Genomic DNA, 12701 nt, shown 5'->3' on the forward strand with positions numbered 1-12701 from the left:
TCTCATCTGAATCACCATCCACCCATTCCCACGATTCCTGAAAGAAGGCTGAAGAGGGCCTTCTGCCCTACCTTCTGGCGTATTCCGGAGGGACTGCCCGACCAACAGCATTAGTGGCTGGTGGGAATGAAACAATTTTTTTTGGAATGTCGTAGCTTTGTTAAGTTTCGCCCTACTTTAATNATGGGCGTACGCCACTTCGAAAGGAACGCGCGTTGGGGCTTCAAGCATCTGAATTGCAAATCAGCAATTCATTTCGGCTTTGCGACATACGCAATTATCATAATGTCGAAAGTGTTTCAAGACGAATCCCGGTGGTCCCTTTCTATTTATCCGTCACACTCGATTATGTTTACCCACCAAAACCGTAATTTATGTTTATTTGCACATTCCTTATTAATCTTTTTTGTCTTGGGCCATGTGTTTTAAATGCTCGTCAAGTGCAAAAGCAAACTGAAAAATGCCAACCAGAAACAACTTCAACTAATTCATTATCCAAACTGGATTTAAACTCCGGCTTACTCGTGAGTAAAATCGTTCCTGTGTTCTTACATCTCGAAAAAAGCAAACTCAAACAGTAGCAACTGTATCTATTAAGAGAATCATCAATTCAAAGTTCAAGCACCACCACGAAATGTTGTTAACAGTTTACAATAAAGTGTATGGTCGTTTTAACTTTCTAACAACAACAAACTGTGCAACAAACACCAAAATCAAATAGTATTATACATTAACATCATCGTCATCATAAGGTCGTCAGTCCTAAGACTGGTTGGACACGTACCTCCACTCTTTCCTATTCTGAGCTAAACTTCGCATTTCCCTAAAACTAGCCCACATCCTTAACTATTTGCGAAGAGTAATCTAATCTAGGTCTACCTCTACCCTCCTAACTCCTGTTTCTGCCTCTAATATGTCTCTGACTAGACTAGAAGTTGCCGTACCAACCTATCTCGCCTATTTCTCATTGACTTCCATAGAATCCTTTGTTCTCTTATTCTTTCTAATACCTCTTCATTTTTAACCTTCTCTATCCACGGTATCCTCATCATTCGCCTATAACACCATATTTCGAACGCTTCTAACCTTTTCTTTTCAATCAATTAAGTCAATTTTTTGGGATTTGAATATTGTTGACAGTACCTGCTTACCGAATATGTACTAACATTTTTCGGTAAAGGTCTAGATGATGGTCCCACCCCCGAAGGGTACAGTGGTGGGGGAGATCTCCTTTTTCGATCCCATCCACCCCCACCCCCGAAGGGGGAGCATATAATAAAACTAAAACTGACATATCACATGTCACATCAAAGAGTATTGTTGAAATTGGTCTGCTGTAGTGAAATTTAAACGCAAGTTCGTATTGGTCAGACCATTTGCCGTGGTATACACGCTGTGTAAAATTGCTCAGTAAGGATCCCGGATAAACTAATTTGACAAACCTCGTTAAATGAAGTCGGACGACGCGTCTTCGAGTTTTTGTCGGGTGCCTTTTTGCATTGAAAAATCCATTTAACGAAATCGGATTTTCGGNATCCCGGAATGCAAATTCTGAAGCCCCGGTTGCAGCGTCGTCAACACCCGGCCGCATCAAGTGGTTGCCGTTATTTAATACTCGCTTTAAATTTAGGTTATTGCATCCATGCGATAACCGATAATTGCACAACGTTGTTTAGGTGGTTTTATATCAAACTAAAACGCATTTATCGCAGCTGAACGCACATTATCAACCCAAGATGAATAACAATAATCGACAGGATTTTTATAAACCTTCCACACAACGAAAATCTGTAATAAGTATTCTAAAAAAAATATATAACTTTTTACGTTTCTTTTAGGTATTAAGATTTTAGATAGTGCTTCAAAACAATACCTACATATGACGATTCCCCTAAGAAAGCGACGCTTTTTTGTTATATGGAGTTCTATTACCTTTAAACTCAAGAATTACTGAATGGATTTTGATGGAAGCAGTTTTCTGGTCAATAATAATTAAATAACTAGGTACTTACCAATCGTTGATGTAGTTTGTATTGTAAAGATGATCACTAGTGGATGAGTGTACTTCATTGAACCAGATCGGATGAAGAACCGAACTTCTGATTGGAGTCAAAACTTGATCCGGCCTCAATGATAATATGTGGTCGACTTAGGCGAAGCTGTAAACAAAGAAACATAATATAATAAAAAAGATAATGACGATGGCATTGGATAGACTTAATCGAAAACCCTACATGTATAAACGTGAACATTTTCCTCAAATGCTTCGAATAAAACGGTGAAACTTTTCCAAAGAATATTCTGTCTTACTAAGAAGGTTGATGGTTTCACCACAGTTGGAAGAGGGATATTCTCTCTGTGTACTGAACTCTGTTGGACTCAGTTATATAGTACAAGATGAGTGGAATGCTATGACGAAGCGGCATGGCTTAGAGGTTTACACCATTGCTTAGCATTCGGGAGGACGCCAGTTCGATTCCGGATCCGTCTGCCTTGGTCCAGGTTTTTCTGTAATTTCCTTGGATCACTTAGGCAAACGCAGAGGCAGTAATACTCCACAGATAATATTTCATTCTCTTCTGTCTTCATTTCGTCCAGCTCATCTCATCTTTCTCATCTGAATCACCATCCACCCATTCCCACGATTCCTGAAAGAAGGCTGAAGAGGGCCTTCTGCCCTACCTTCTGGCGTATTCCGGAGGGACTGCCCGACCAACAGCATTAGTGGCTGGTGGGAATGAAACAATTTTTTTTGGAATGTCGTAGCTTTGTTAAGTTTCGCCCTACTTTAATAAACGGTTTAAAAGATATTCGCGGATTAAAACGCCATGGAGAAAAGTGGACGGGACTATATTCGGGTGTATATTTGGTTGCATATCCATAAATACATCATGAAAACACGGCCCAAATTAATGAGTAGGTAAGTCCTATGCACCAGTGGCAACTGCTACCAGCATTTTTAAAAAAGTTCTAATCCAAAAAATCAACAGTTAGCTAACTGATGATGATAATTACGCTTTAAGTAATTAAATTGCATGTATGTATTTACATGTAGACAGAGGGATAGTATCCGCCACTATATGTGTTGCATTCTGTTTCCTGTTGGCAGTTTAATTAAAACAGGAATCAGGTTGTTTTTTATTCTAGACGAGGTCTAGGTACCTATCAGAGCACCTACTGCAGGACTGCGAGGTCAACACCTGCCTCTGCTAGCCTAGCTGTATGTGATAGCAGTGGCGCATGAAAAAAAAAATAACACCAATCGATATCGGAAGCAGAAGCAGTAAGCAAGGAAGAAATAATTAAGCCACTTGAGTCCAAATTACGGACGTGTAATACTTTAGTTTACATTAGCGTACCGTTGTCGTCTGTTTAGGTAAACTGCTATTCCAACAAACACGCTCAGCTTTTGACCAATTACCAGCTTGTTCTACATGAGCGACTGAATTAACGGAAAATCGATCAACAGGCATTTGACAGGCAATTTTAATCGGGTTTCCTAGTAAAAAGTTCTGAATCCATTTATAATGTATAAAGTATAAACCCGCTGGGAATAACATATATCATGTCATTAGTGACGTCTTCGTTTCGTTGTGTCAGTCACCAGACTCTGAATGTATTATTTTATCAGAAATGAAGGAAAAAGTTACTGCGTCGGTCGTGAGTAGAACGCGGACTGGTGCGCCAGAGTCCACGTTTAAGGTGAGGGCTTAACCGCTGAACCAATCACCCTTTTTACAAAAGAATGAATGTTGCATATCACAAGTTAAATATTTACGAATTATGGCTAAGAACTTTCGATAGAAGACGTCACTGATGTCATTATATACGTTTTTTCCGGCAGTTTGTAGGTTATAGTCCGCCGTTGTCTATCGACCAGAAAATTTGTTAAATAATAAAACTAATAATGAGCAGTTTTAAATGAACAATGAAGCCACTTTATTTTAAGGATAAATTAAATATCTTGCAGAAATGGTTTTACTTCATCAGTTGTTTTACGAGGTCATTAAAATATCGAAGTGAATAAATATCTATAATGAAGTAAGTAGAAGTAATTACAGAATAATTATGTACTACGGTGCAGTAAATGTTGTCGTCGACAACAAATAGAAATAAAAACTTCTTAGTAAGTGTCACGCTCAAGCTGTTTACTTTTGTCAATGGCTCACATGCATTATTCATACACGAAGGTAAGTACTTCCTTTATAAAAAAAGAAGATAACTTCGAGTTTACTTAAAGAGACATTTTTAACTAGTTTAAGGTCAAATGATTCATACAGAGTCTAACTGCACTATAGACGTAGAAAATTATCTCTGGACATAACACTATTTGTACACCTTGCATGCAATTTTATTACACAATAAGATTTTTTATTATTAAATAATACAACACATACTCGAACGAAGCGAGTGCTTGTCTCTCACGAGACCTCGTCATGGTGATGCCATTAAATTTATTTTTCGATGATTAATTTCACGCATTCACCGAAACAAGCGGTGAGTCTGAAGAAGAACTAACTTTTCACATAATATGATGCATCCTTTAATTTATTAGTGTCTAGTTATCCGTTAACCAAATATTGAGCGCAATATTAAAGACAGTCAGCGTCGAAAGAACAGGATATTAATTTAATATAAAAAGTTGGTAAAAATCTGGAAAGAATGCGCATGGAAGATCGCAAATAACTCATTTCCGGTTTTGTACCGTTCACACCTGCTTCAGTCATCCGGAAGTCTGTTTTTGCATATTTGTAAAAGCATGTGGGCGGATAATAAATAATGAGTAGGTGCTAAAGAGTGCACATTTAAGCCGAAGGATTATATGCTTCACTCAATTTCCAACTAATGAATACGGAAAGATACAACCATTATTTTAGAGTTCAACGTACAGTAATTTTGTATCACTTGCAGCTCTGAAATTCTTATGGAGAAACCGCACTTTCGGCCAAAAACGATATCACTCTAGCGTAAAAAAATAATTATATTTGGTCAATGTCTAGATGATGGCCCCCACCCCCGAAGGGGATGTCTCCCCCACCACTGTATCATAAAAAGTTCGTGGCGGTCTCACCCCCATAAAAAGTTATGGGGGTTAGATGGGGGTGGGGGTGAGGTGGATAGAAAGAGGGTAGGGGGGTCTAAAGAGGGTGATCATCTGAGTAAAACCCTATAAAAAATTTGCGGCCGTCTCACCCCCACGAAAAGTTATGGGGGGTTGAAAGTTGATTATTTTGGCAATTTTCATACACTATAATTCAAATAACATTCAATAATAAAAATATTGCAACCGGTTTGAGGTGGAGGATCGAAAGAGGATGGTCACTTGAACAAAACCCGATAACCTAACCTAACCTACCCTATTGATAAAGATATTTAAATAATGTTTTATATAACTTTCTCAATATTTTTATGTATTTCTCATTACTTTTACCTTTGAATATTGTTTAAGAATGACTATATAAATATTTACATGCCTAGAAATGTATAAAAATTGGCATATTTATTAACTTTGAGCCCCTATAACTTTTTATGGGGGTGCGACCGCCACGAACTTTTTATGGTAGTGGTGGAGGAGACCTCCTTTTTCGATCCCCCCCATCAACACCCCCGCTCATTTTCTTCAGTTTCTATTTTAGTTTTCTGAAATAAATGGCGATATCTAAACTCCGTAACGAATTGCATTAACCGCATTAGTTTCTTTTATTTTCCTTTCAACAGAAAAAGCCGGTTGCTCTATTCAATTAACAGGATATTTAGCAAAACAACCTCGTCGCGTTTTTCAAACAAGAGTTGCGAGGCTTTCATTTTTATTACAGGACTACAATATTTCGAAAGGCATCAAATAATAACTCGATTTCACTCCCATCAATCAGTCAATAAATCAATCTTTCAGCGAGGTGATGCCGTAATAATAATAATAATTGTAACGGTTTATCGATATCGGAACAAATAACAAATAATAATATCGCGGGCCGATACTGAGCCGGGGAAAAAGCCCGATACACATACGGTAGTGTTATAGGTAGCGGCATTCCTGGCGGTGCTACCCGCTCGCTAACATCATATTAGATATTGAGGAAATTGGATCCAGCGATATATATTAGCTCAAGGACGAGACAAGCAAACAGAGGAGTAGAAAGCGACGAAGCGTGTTTTCCGCACAAGTGACCCCGTCACGACGACTATGTTTTATACGCCGAAATGGCCCTGTGTTCAGAATTTCAATCAAATTATACAAAAAAATGTCAAAAGCTTGCCACCACGTTACCCTTTTACCGTGACCCCATAACTCACTCTATTGACCCTTTTTAAAATGAAAAACAGTCTTTAAGAATAAATCAATTTCATTTTTATTAATTAAAATTGACTCAATTGTGTACCTATCACAGAATACAATTGTTCATAAGTTAAACATTATTGTGGATTAATATTCAACCCTCTACGGATTGCCTCGAATTAATAAGGAAAAATTGTTGCTGATGTCACGCCCTTCCCTGGAATCCGGTCTGGGTTAAAATTGGCTCAATTGCATATATATCAGAACACGATTTCTCGATTCACTTCTGCAACGGTTAATTTATTTCTTCTTCCTCTCTGGTCTCTTCCTTTAAATACTCTTTTGTTTACTTCCTGGAACCTTCTGGAAACATCCGAATAGTTTATTTTTTCTTTGAACTGATTAACTGCTTTCCCAGAACGCAGGTACGACACACACATTTACAAATACAGCGCACATGAAGAAAGGCATCCGCGACTAGTCTGCGAATCGATAAGCCGTTCGCGCACACGTGTGCCCGATCGCACACAAACACACTCGTGCTCGCTACAGTATCTATGAGCTTAAGACGCATAAAGTGTTTCTAGATACTAAAATACTGAAATTTAAGACGAAAGGAAATCTCACAGTACAAGTAAAAGTAAAAACGATTAATTTTTCAGAAATAAATCGATAACTTGCGTTTAGAAACGACTCAAACGTATGTATGGATGAAGAAGGAAAACCCTGTTGAAAACACACTTATCAGCCTAATTCGCGAACGGATCTATACATATAGACAATATTAATTTGGTACTTTAGTCACTGTCAGTTGACGTACCAAGGAAACCCATGGGCGTACGCCACTCCGAAAGGAACGCGCGTTGGGGCTTCAAGCATCTGAATTGCAAATCAGCAATTCATTTCGGCTTTGCGAAAATCCGCGATAAATTGTGAAATGGGAAGAATAAATCGCGTTGTAAGAAGATGGGGCTTAAATTTTACGTAAGACGACATGGCCAAAGAGAATCTGTCTCGTCGTGTAAAAGTTTAATTTTCTGTCGCATCCTAATGCCCAACGGAAGAAGCGGAAACTTACTTGCGGATGACACGAAACAGATTTTAGTTTCGATTACAGTCAGAAGAAAATTGCTTTATTAATAAATAAGTTAGCAAAATTGGTAAGTGCATCCAAAGTCTTGGGGCAATTGAAATAAGAAACATCAATCATTAGAAACGTCAGCTTCATAAAAGATAACTATTTAATAATTTAATTGATTGATCATTAATTAGGAGTAGGTACTTATATCATAGTGGCGTTACGTTGTATTCATGGATCTCACTTATACCGACAAATTCGGCCATGTTGAATGTTCAGTTAATTTTTGACAGCTGCTTTGCTTGCACGTGTTTTGGCTCGTCTTCGATTTTTGCCTACTCCAAAAACTGGATCAAAGAATCTGTATCAAATTTTGTGTGAAAAACAAAATTAAGTGTGCGGACGCATTCCGAATGTTGACTGTGGCATATGGTGAAGCTACCATGGACCGAAGCAACGTTATTTATCGTTGGTACAAAATGTTTTCAGAAGGCCGAGAAGATGTGAACGACGAAGAGCGTGCCGGACGCCCGAGCATGTTAACAACAGACGAAAACATTGATGAAGTGAAGAAAATAGTATTGGACAATCGTCGAATCACCGTTAGAGAAGCTGCTGAGGACCTAAACATATCGATTGACTTCTGCCATTCGATTTTTACCAATTATTTGTGCATGAGACGGTTCGCCGTGAAATTCGTATCAAAATTGCTCAATTTCGACCAAAAACAGCATCGCACTAACATTGGTGAGGTCCGCTATAACCCAAATTTGCTCCAGAGGGTCATAACTGGTGCCGAATCGTGGGTTTATGGTTATGAGGTGGAAACCAAAGCTCAATCATCCTAATGGAAGCTGCCGCACGAGCCAAGACCAAACAAAGCGCGTCAAGTTAGGTCGAATGTGAAGGTTTTGCTTACAGTGTTCTTCGATTGCAGGGGCGTGGTGAATCATGAGTTCTTGCTACAGAGTAGAACGGCAATCCGCCAGAAACGTCCGGATTTGTGGAAAAACAAAAATAGGTTTTGCACCATGATAACGCCCCTACTCACACATCGTTGCTTGTCAAAAACAACACACCAATAATGCTGCAGCCACCGTATTCCTCAGATCTGGCACCCTGTGACTTTTTCTTGTTCTAGAAACTGAAGAGGCCCATTAAAGGAATAAAGAGCTGAACAAGATCACAAAAAATGATTTTTTGAAGTGCTTCGAGGATTGGAAAAAACCTTGGCACAAGTGTATAATGTCCAAATCCGTTCAAACAACGCCAATTGTGAAGCTTTTTCAATATTTTCAAAAAAAGTCTGGTATACGTGCATTCTCTTGGCGTGCACATCAATAAAATAAGTTAATTAAAAGTGAAATTCTGTCCTAGAAAAATTGATCCCAAAAAAAGTTAGATCCGAGTGATTTGAACCCGGAACCTTTCTCTTCCAGGCCAACGCACTACGTGCAGCTGCACCGACCACGTCGTGCGTCTCTTGTTTTATCCACTTAACAATTTTGTATTTTATTTCTACCTGGCAAATATTTATAAATGTACACACGTCCAGCTAGCTTATCACGCAATTTACACTCTTGCGGATATAATTAGAAGTGTAACAAAAATAAAAGCGCGGCCGACTACAACCTCACCCAACAGGAAATGATTTCCCCATTAGAGAGAGCTCGTCGTCGTCGTCGTCGTCGTCGTCGTCAATCGCATCGGTTTGCATCGCATAGACTATTTACCGCAACCAGAATTTTAATACCAGAGCCTATAATACAAGACCTATTAATTGTGCCTTGTGCACTTGCGGCATGTGCTGCTCTTGCCATCGGATAACGTGGAATAAATCAGTTTGTTTTATGCGCGGACCCGTCGAAGAGGATCTAATGCGTTCAGGAGTACCGTTTATTAGTACATCAACCACGAGCTACGCGACCAAATATGTGCGACAACATTGTGCACCACCGCGTAATTTTGAAAGGCGATCGACCGTATTATAGCAGGTAAATGCGTTACTTCTTCGCATACGTATATACAAGGTGTCAATCGATACAATAGGGAATCAAGCCGGTCCTGTGCGTGAATTGGCAACGTAGACAGCGAATTGCGCTAAAAACTGTTGCAGTTGCATCGATGGTGATGTAAACGCCAACAACTACACCATACATAATATTTAGACGCCCATTAGGATAAAAATGAATTAATAACACTTGTGCGACGCTGTAGTACATACACATTTACCGAAAACCGTTGTTGGAATCGCGAAAGTTGTACGACATGCGCCTTTGGGTCACATTAATAGTGACTATTATGAAAAGCAACACTCGTCTGTAGCACTTTTCTGATGAAACCAGTTATACAAGTCCACTTGCGACGGAAAATCAGTTTCCTGCAACTGATAAGAATGCAGCAACTAGTGCTTTGAAATTTGCCACACTGTCACATGAAAGAAGTCAAATTATTTCACATGTACTAATTTAGGGGTTCTCTTCTATGAAACCAAGAATTTCGTCTTCAACAATAGCGATTTAGTTCGCGCTCTAAAATAAGTATCACGTCACACAATTGCAACAACTGTTCTACAGTGACATCCTGACCTACTGCAATGTCTGATGTTATATTGCCGAATTATCGATTGACTAAATAACAAATAGGTAACTATTACAGGGTGGATGTAACATAAGCATCCTGAATCACATTTAATCAAATCTACGAAATAGAAAATAAAACATGAGGGCAGATTCACAAATTATTTCAAGCATAGCGCAGTTCTGCAACCTAGTTCCATGGTTCATGACATTTTGTACTACCTCTATTTTCTACCTTTATTTTCAGAATTACCGCGAAAAGTAGTTTCTAACCTAATCACTCTTCAGTTACAAGAGGGAGCAGGTATTTAATACAGTTTTACAGTTTAATTTGCATATTAGATACATATTAATGTGTTTATAGCAATAGTTGGCCAAGCTGTCCGAGAGTGATATGCTCGAATAGATAGGAATTTCCACGTGCATTAATTAAACATGAAAATTGATCAAATACTTTCCACTTTACTTAGTCAGACATGCTCACAACTGACTGTTTGATCATTTAATAGCGTGTAAGTAACTTTTTCAAACAAATTTATAGGAAAATCTAAACCGCAATGTGTAGATACAAACGCAAGAATATGTAAATATTTTTATATATGTCTGTGTACGTTGGTTATCTTTTTCTTTTTTTTTCGAAGTAGACTGTCCACGTATGGTCGGTGAGTGTACCTTCGGACCGAGTGCAAAAAATGGTTTTTCAGTTGTCCATGTAATTAATGGCTTAGGTTTTATATGGTCATAAACACGCAGTTGTAATAAAACAAATAATTTGTAAACGGTCGGTGATTACCTACGTACAACAAGTGCCAACGTTAAATCCCTGAAAATTTATTCGAATGCATCATAACAAGTTAACGGTTTCTCTTACGGCTGTTATTAGTTTTCTTTGCGTGCTGAAGACTAACTTTTAAACTAGCAAAAAGCAATTACTTTAGAACCGTACTTACTTAGTTACTTATCAAGTTCCAACGGGTAATAAAATATGCCTAAATGTTACAAACTTTACGAGAATACCATACAAGTTTTGAGCATGTCCCAAATAACGCAAGAATTATTTCTAATTTCGCAAGAAGCATATTCATAAAGAAAGGATAACAATATTTCAAACTTTTATCCTACAATATGAACATTTATAATCTTACAAAATTATTAAGGAGTTTATTTTGGCTTCCTATTGTCTGCAATGAGCTTTAAGTCTTTAATGTCACGAATAACTTTACCAACACTGATAGAGTAATCAGTTCCTAAAGGATAATAAGATCGAAAGTTACGTACTTACTAAATAAGCCACTGATAAAAATCTAGTATAACAAACAAACAAATTAATAAAATATTGTAGCGAGCACGAGTGTGTTTGTGTGCGATCGGACATACGTGTATGTGATCTTATCGATTCGCCGACTAGCCGCGGGCACCTTTATTCATGTGCGCCGTATTTGTAAATGTGTGTGTCGTACCTCCGTTCTGGGAAAGCAGTTAAACAGTTCAAAGAAAAAATAAACTATCCGGATGTTTCCAGAAGGTTCCCGAATGTAAACAAAAGAGTATTTAAAGGAAGAGACAATCGCCTAGAGAAGTAGAAATAAATTGACCGTTGCAAAAGTGAATCGAGAAATAAATTGACAGTGATAGAAGTGAAATAAATAGCGCAGTGAATAGTGATATATCAACAGTATGTAAATAAATAGAATAATTACCTAAGTTTAGTAATAATTTGATACTGTTTTTAAGTCCTTTAATAATAATTGGTGTAAATAAATAGTTTTCGTCTTAGAAGCTAAATTTTGTTAAACCCACGAACATTACAATATTGTCGCAATCGTTGGCAGCTTGTGATTGGACAAGGTGAATCGATGTAGGTACCAATTAGGCAAGCTTATTAAAGTCATTTTGTCGACATATCAGATTACGCCAATTGCTATACCGTCCCATATAAACTATGTAAAATAGCTGTCATACAAAAGACAACTTATCTGTATTTGTGACATACGCGGGGTGGCCGACAGTTTATCATCGTTTTAAAGCTCGTGTTGTCAATGTCGAGTCGATAAATTATGTAGTCGCATCAAGAGGAAAAGAGCACAAAGAAAAAGTTGAAGGTACCCGGGTGATTGCCTCAAAAAGCGAAACTGTAGGCACATTAATATTTAATTCGTGCAGCATCTATACATATGTGTATGTGCGGTAGGAGTGATGTCGATGATTCCGCTCGTACTCGAATCGACTCGAAAACATTTCCTCGGACAAGTTGGGACAACTGGCTTGTAAATAACAGAGGAGGCGACGGTATTATATTACAATCGCATACATTACGTACGACTTCAGCGATGCATTCGGTTTTACAGCTTGTCTACAGTTGTTAGCGCTTTAAAATCAGTCGACCGATTAGCCAGCCGGCACAAAGCTCATCTCAAAACTGCTTGCTGGAACATTAAACGACACGTAAATGCATATCTGTAGATTTCTGAGCATCTCCATCGAAGCCAATCTGTAAAATTCGTCATTCTTTCGTTGTTGTTCTGTCGTTATTGTTGTACTTGTTGATTCTCGAGGTAAAGGTCTAGATTACCCCCCCTCTTCGGGGGTGGAGGCGGGAGGATTAAAAGAGGAGATATCCCCCACCACTGTAGCATAAAAACTTTGCGGCGGTCTCACCCCCATGAAAAGTTATGGAGGCTCAAAGTTTATTATTTTGTTGATTTTCATATGCTTGTGGGTATGTAAATGTAATTTGTGTATTAATTTTCAAAGAATATTCGAAAAT

The 12701-nt window shown here is 38.2% G+C and overlaps 1 long non-coding RNA gene across 1 annotated transcript in view; it reads right to left on the minus strand.

The window, feature by feature from the left end:
* Window positions 1–2041: 2041 nt before the first annotated feature.
* The window catches only part of LOC112906514, a 122631-nt gene continuing 111971 nt past the window's right edge, over window positions 2042–12701 (minus strand). Inside the window, exon 4 of the long non-coding RNA XR_003232387.1 lies at window positions 2042–2159. This is a non-coding gene — a long non-coding RNA (uncharacterized LOC112906514). The remainder of the gene's footprint in view (window positions 2160–12701) is intronic.

Source organism: Agrilus planipennis, unplaced genomic scaffold (assembly GCF_000699045.2).
Source record: "Agrilus planipennis isolate EAB-ADULT unplaced genomic scaffold, Apla_2.0 scaffold8, whole genome shotgun sequence".
Classification (NCBI taxonomy): Eukaryota; Metazoa; Arthropoda; class Insecta; order Coleoptera; family Buprestidae; genus Agrilus; species Agrilus planipennis.